General features: G+C 32.2%; 1 pseudogene; it reads right to left on the bottom strand.

The window, feature by feature from the left end:
• Window positions 1-1,513: 1,513 nt before the first annotated feature.
• On the bottom strand, window positions 1,514-1,612 carry LOC122122152 (annotated as a pseudogene).
• Between the last annotated feature and the right edge of the window lie 5,758 nt (window positions 1,613-7,370).

Below are 7,370 nucleotides of genomic sequence, written 5' to 3' on the forward strand. Positions count from 1 at the left end.
CATATTTTCAGTCTGAATCTTTGAATACGGAGGGACATCTTTCCTCTGCTCTCCATCAATTCCCTAATCTACAGTTAGAATAATTTCGAATAGTAAAAATGGAAAAAGAGAAAATAAATCATAGTGAAAAAACAGATGCAGAAAATTCACCGGATTTTGCTGAACAGTTCAACTAACATGAACTATTAGGGAAATACATGTACACATCATTCCCAATGGCACTCAAAGTCTCTGGTTAGGCAATTGTCATGAAGATGAGGAACACGATGAAAAAGTGAGGAATGGTATCAATTGCAAGAAAAAAATGGAGAAGGATCCAAGCAAATTTCTTCTTTGGACTGCTGAAAATAATCTGTTTACTACTACAGTAGTGCAGGGACTACTTTCCAAAAAGGCCACTCATGTGAATACTAGGTATGAAGATGAGTATAACCATCTTCATCAGGAAACCTATAGGGTATACTTAGACATTTGCCATGAGTTGGTGGCTCAATCGGCAGATATTCTTGCAATAACTGTAGATGGCTGGACACCCTTGCACAGTGCTTTTACGTGGAATAATACCAGAGTGGCTGTTTTATTACTTCATCATGATCCAAATACCAATTCCCAAACTAAAGGACTCTTGACCCCCTTGCATATTGCTGCTTGGAACAGAGATAGCAAAAACACGTTGGATCTTCATCTGTTGAAGCATTATGTCAAATCAGGTCTGAAGAATAAGTTGGAAGAAACTGCATTTGATATTGCCAAACGGATAAGTATATATCACTATCTCTTTGAAGTTTTGGAAGGCTGTACAAATTGCTCTTCTAAGTCACCATGGTTTGGTTAAGTTTTTTAAATTTCATAAATTCCATTCCATTGTTTGTGTCCATGCAAAATATTTTCACAATCCAAATAACAACAATACCTTACTGTAACAATTCATGGATTCCATGGAATTCTTCCAAGTGAATTGCCTGACTTTGATGTCAAAATGTATTCAAAAGAGATTTGTATACATCTATAATGGTGTCTGGAGAGTTTGTGCTTTTTTTAATCAGAAAGAATTTTAACTTATCTGTTGAAATGAGTAGTATAGAAACTGAACATATTTCTGGTGTTTGTCTGAAAAATTATATTTTAAAGTATTCTATATTCTATGTTTGTATAATATCCATAATCTATTTTATTCTGTCCTAGATATAATACTTTGAATTCTACATTGTTTTATAATATATAGGCTCATTAATAAATGTGTCCTTTCAGATTGCATTCCATATAGAAACAGTGTAAGATTCCTTTTTTCCTAGGTCCTTATAGTATATTTCTTCGGGATAAAATGACAATGTTGTCTAATTTCAAAAGTTTTTTTTAAAGATTATGCTATGTAAAGACTTCACTAATTTGAAGATTTAATACAGTGATGTGAAAATAACTTTTAATTATATGAATTACATGTATTATTACACTTGTAATTTTGTAATCAACTTTTTAAAAACTGTTTTTCATTTCTTGCATCTGAAGAATGAAAAATATGGAATATTTCACAAATTTTCATATCATCCTGTGCAATTGCCATGTTAATCTCTGTATTGTTGCAATTGGGGTATACGTGCTGCTGAAGCATATAGTGTCCCCTACATTGAAGTATGCAATTTAATGATGCAATCTTTATACAGGCTTATATCCTTGGGTGCCTATTTGTAACAAGGAAACCTTAATGTTCCTAACAATGATACTGATCTTATTTCCCTAAAATTCTGTGCATAATGGAAAAAATTATATTGTTCAGACGATTGCTCACATTTTCAATTATTTTGTCAATGACTATTTTAAGTCTTTTTCATTTTGAAGCATTCATACCTAGGTCCAAAGGGAATGGCTTTTTGAAGTACTTATTTATCCAACTGAGTTAGCTTTGTAGAACTAATGGATTCAAAGTAGGCCTTGCTTAAGAGCTACTTCTAAACTTCTGCAGTTGAAATTTTCCCAAATGAGGTCTACCTTAACCTTTATCCTTCTTCCATGTAGGAACAGAACAACCAGAATATCTTATCCTAACAGCATGGATTGTCTTACTGGAACAAAACTAATCTTAGTTACAAGGGATCATATACAGATGAGCATTTCAGACAAAAGTGTTCAGTCTAGAAGGTATTTTATCAAAATATAATTGTTTATTATACCTATCATTTCAAAAGGAGCTAAAGCCAAGAAGGTGAAAAATTGTTCATATGCATGATTACCTAATTTCCTGGCCTATCTACCTTCCAACCAGGCAGGAACTTAAACCAAATATTTCTATAGATCCAGAAGTCCATATGTTTCTCTTTGTTATTAGGCCTTAAATTGGTAATGTCTCATCTTGCCTCCAGGTTGTAAATCTACAAATGGTAAAGCTTTAGGTCTAACTCTACCAAACACTGAGGTAGAGATAATGGAATAATACTTTAGAACAGAGCTGCCTTTTATGCCCAATCCACAACAGAGCAATGCAAAACATGTGCCATTTTATTATATTATATATAGTTATATATTTTATATTTATGTGCTGATTTCATGTTTCACGCAATGAAACTTACTATAATTAATTGATAATTTGACAAATAAATTGATATTTATTCCAATAAGTAGAATTGGAATATAAATAATTAAGTTTAGAATATATATTAGAATATAAAAAGTGTCAATGCAAATGTCTTCGGTATAAACTTGTGATACCTTCTAAGTGTTCGTGGTCTTCTAAATTCACATGGTAAAGAAACAATGTTGTTTTCCTCTAATCTATAGGAGGTTTTACTCTGCTGCTCTGTTTATTGTTTTAACTCGCTCACCCCAAACGGTTTTACTCCATATTTCTGAAGCATTCCTAAAGATTATATCCAAATTTAGATGATATGGTGTCTAAAAAATATTATTCTTCTTCAGGACCCATGGGTCCTAGGATCCAATGTCCCAGTTACATGTTATCATCAGATAACAGGGGCAAGACTTCTCAGCTAGGCCTATGCAACATGCCAGCAGAAAGTAATTGAAGATCCATCTCAATTTCTCTTTTCTTATATTTCAGGGCCCCAATTCCTTGAGATTCAAGAATTAGCAGCAAGTAATTGTGAAATGCAAGGTAACTTAAAATGAAGGATGAGTTCACAAAATCTGAGAGAAATTATTGTAATTCAAACTCAATTTACAAATGACGAGCCCATATGAGTGAACAAGATCACAAAGTGTCAGAAGATTATTTTTAATACCCCTCCCCTAATGATGAATCTAAGATTTCAGTCCAGCATAAATGGGCCCAAAAACAGTTCCTGGAAGGATAGATCCATAAATGGTCTACTAAGGCCAGGAAAACTTGACTTAGAGGTCAAATGTAATGCAGAAAAACATTAATTGAGAAGATCCTTAGTGCTTCAAAGCACTGGTACTTTAGTACAACTTGATTCTGTGGTATAAAAATGTTGTCATTCTCAAACCAATCATAACCTACATTTAATCTCCTGAAAGTGTATTCCTTTTCAAATAAACTTTTTAAAATCACATTTGCCAAAATAACATTTGATAAGTAGATAATACTTAGTGACATTACAAGTTTTTCAAGTGTAGGGAGCAAGTTACAATAGAGTTGATTTATTTACCCAGCATTAATGCCAAACAGGTTCAATCATTCATTAAAGTGTAGAAATAGTAGCCCCCACCATTTGTGTTGTTCAGTAGGTGCATTCCAGAAATGTGTTAAATAGATCAGCCTGCCATGTTTCAAACCCCAAACCTCAGCTTATAAAGTAAATTTCATCACTTAATAAGAAACATTTTAAAAAGTCATGAATAGTTGCCTTATCATACATTGTTTTATGTTTTCCCTGTCTAACATAGAAAGAAATATGACTTTAATCTTGAATATGAGTGCTCAGCAGAGATGTGACAAACAAAATCTGTCTTCTATTTCTATCATATTCTTCTATAGTAGTAAATCTTAGTTTTTTTCTTTTTCCAAAACTTATAGGTAGTAGAAAGTATTATCCCATGTAAAATAAAATAATAATATACCATTGTACAAAGTCAATTATAAAAATTGGTAATTAGGAATATATTCCAAGACATTTTTAAACTTTTTTGTTGAATAAAGATTAATCTTCCAAATGGATGAGAATATAATCATGTCTAGGTGCTTCAAGTCTGCAGTCTTGCAAATTGTTATTGCAAATGAATGAATTATGGAAATGTAAGCTGACATCAGTTCAAGTATATGCAGGATTGAAACTCCATGGAATGTATATAAATCTTTCAAAGTATTAACAGACAGATTAACAGAATGACTATCAGTAAGTTGAAACCAGAGGGGAATAATAGTAAAGACATAGAAAGAATAAAATATGGAACAAGGGGCAAGTACAATATACACATGTGATAAAGGAAGTGGTAAATCGGAAGTAAATCTTGGAGAAGTGGTTGGTTGAGAATGACATGAGTCACTGTGATCCAGGAGCATTGGATAATTAGAGTGATATATTTAATTGTACCACAACCTTTTGAAATTCAGTTAAAAAACACAACAACAAATAAAAACACAAAAATCACAACCAAATAGGCATCTCTAGAGAGTATGAATATGACCTGTCTAAAATTTTAAGCAGTTAATGAAATGCAGTCTTGGGAAAAACAAACAAAGCTGTTCAAAGAGAGCAGTTTGGGGTAGGGGAGGATTCTGAACAGATTTAAATAGATGGTCTAAGGTTATAACTCACCAACATCTGCTGCAAATATTATCTGTCTTCTGCGAGTTCTCTTTGTTGGAACTGGATACTTCAGTCCTGAGCCACAATTGATAGCTTGTGAAGATAGAATGGAAGAAAAAAGATCAAGAACTCATTACTCCATTGGAGAGAAAACAATCCTCTATCTTTGCTTTCATCTCTCTTCGCTACTTTTTCTTCATACTTTTAAGTAAATTCACTTTGAATTATATTTTCCTTCTTTGTTCTGGCAACATAATTGGTCAAAGTAATTCACTACATATTATTTCCCATTTTTCCTATCATACTATTATTGGCCAAGTGAATCCATTAAACTTTCCTCTTGCATTTGGTGGCCCTGAAACAACATCTATTTTAATTAGGACAAATCTAATGTATATTGTCTCCAGAAAACCAGTCCAAGAAGCTGTGATCACAAATATATGGCTATACTTTTTTCTTTTTTCTTTTATGTTGAAAGCCTACTTGTGTCTAAAGTGAGGAGAAAAATAAGTACTCCATTACTTTTTGGTTCATCCAATTCTATCCTCAAAGATAGATTTTGATAAAAAGTTGCTAAGAGGAAACCAAAAAATACACCGCTATTATCTTCTCTCTTAAGACTCTCCTTAGATGCCATATCAGGAACTGTGAAGTTATTCTTTGCAGAATTATTTCAATAGATTATTTTTTTCTTGGTGTTGCATTTGCTCAGCAAGATGTATGGAGAAGAATAGATTAAAATCAGCCATACCTTGGAAGACAGTGTCTGTTTCAAAAGGACCATGCTTCTGTGTCTTACTTCTATGTCTTCCTCTTAGCTCTTGCCTTATTTCCAATTAATCACAGCTTCTTGGCTTCAAGTCTGGTGAAGCTGAAGGACTATACAGCCCAGCCACTGCAACATCTTCATAGTTTCTCTTTTAAAACTCTTTTAAGTTGCATAATTTAGATGTGGAATTTATTTTCATGTTTCATTCAATAAGTTCTGCATTGTAGTGAGGTAAATCAGCTCTGAAAAATCACTTTAGGGAGCAAAAACATAAACACAATCTATATAAAAAGTTTTGGCCTCCCTCCACTGCTTAAGCCAATATGCTTAGCTAGGGTTTCTAAGAACACTATTTTCTAACTTTTTCCATTTGCTCAATTCTTTTCTGAACCCATAACTTTTTGGGTTATGTAATAACAGAAGTCTTCACTCTCTCATGTTAATAAGGATATTATGTTTTGTGAGCCACTTAGAAATGTGAAATCATTGGTTTGAAGTACCGAATCAGATTTCTATGTTTCACTGCTTCACGTGCAAAGACATTGTGGAAAGTATTACAAACAGAAAAGTGTGAAGCCAATACCTTCTTTCATTGTGGAGGGCACTTTCTCCTGAAATATTTTGACCCAAATTATCTTTTTTAGATAATTACTGTTTGATAGTTTGATAATTAAAGGTTAGTTCAAAAATTTTGATGTCTTTTTTTTTTAAAGAACTTTGAATTTAAATTCCACTACAACCTTGTTTCACACAGTGAGAGTATATTTCCTGGGTAAGGACAATTTTCAAGGAACCTACAGGATTTACAGCAAGTTTTCTGAGGTTTGTTTGTTTAGTGTTAAAAAGAGCCATCTTCATCCACATTGCTTCCTCTCTACTAAGTCTCCATAGATTTCTTTGCATGAAAGCCTACTTTCCTAGGTCATTTAAATTTTCTTAATGAGTTAAGTTTTTAAAAAGTTTGAACAATTAAAATTTACCTGTCATAACTTTAAAACTCTTTGAAATTCCTATATCAGAATCGCGAATTCGCCAATACTAATTCCACTTTTACCATCAAAAATTTAACATGTTTTCATGAAATAGTGTCCATGCAACTATTATTTTCCATTGGCTCTGTTATGTTATATATGACCATATAAGCTGATGCTGAGCAAAATGAACTCGAAGATACGGAAATATATTTTTTTATTTGTGGTGGTACTTTTAGATGTACTATGTGATTTCTATTTTCTTTGGGTTTTCCCCCTATGGTTTATATCTGCTGTATTTAATTTTTGTACCCTGTGTATTGTGTATACTTTTACCTTAATTAGGGAAGGGAAAAGGAACAACAAAATGGTGAGACAAAGGACAAAGGGCAAAAACAATGCAATAGCAATACTCACAATACAATATATTGGAAATGTACATTACAACTTCTGAGGGGTGAAGGGATGAAGGAAAACTATAAGAACAAGGAGGGAGAGGTAACAAGTTTGGAAAGTTATATATTCACTACCTTACAATTACTGTAACCACACTGTACATCAATTTGATAATAAAATTTTAAAAATAAGCTGCATAAAATATAATTTAACTGTATTGGTATAGTAAATATTATTCTTTATGTAGTAACTTTTTAAAAATTACACTATTTGGCATGTAATTTGAATTAATTATCCCTTCTTTATCAGAGGCTCAGCAACTTGAATGTTATCCAACTAGATAATATTTTCACAATACACTTGCCAATATTTTGAAAAAAGAATAAATTTAGTACTTTTTCTCATACTAAAATTGAAAACAGTTTAATTCTATGTAAACACATAAATTTTAAAAGTAAATAAGTTGTTAAGAGGACAGAATATAGGTTATTCAAAATTCCTATGACTAAT

Source organism: Dipodomys spectabilis, unplaced genomic scaffold (assembly GCF_019054845.1).
Source record: "Dipodomys spectabilis isolate Male_0828 unplaced genomic scaffold, ASM1905484v1 ptg000205l, whole genome shotgun sequence".
Lineage (NCBI taxonomy): Eukaryota > Metazoa > Chordata > Mammalia > Rodentia > Heteromyidae > Dipodomys > Dipodomys spectabilis.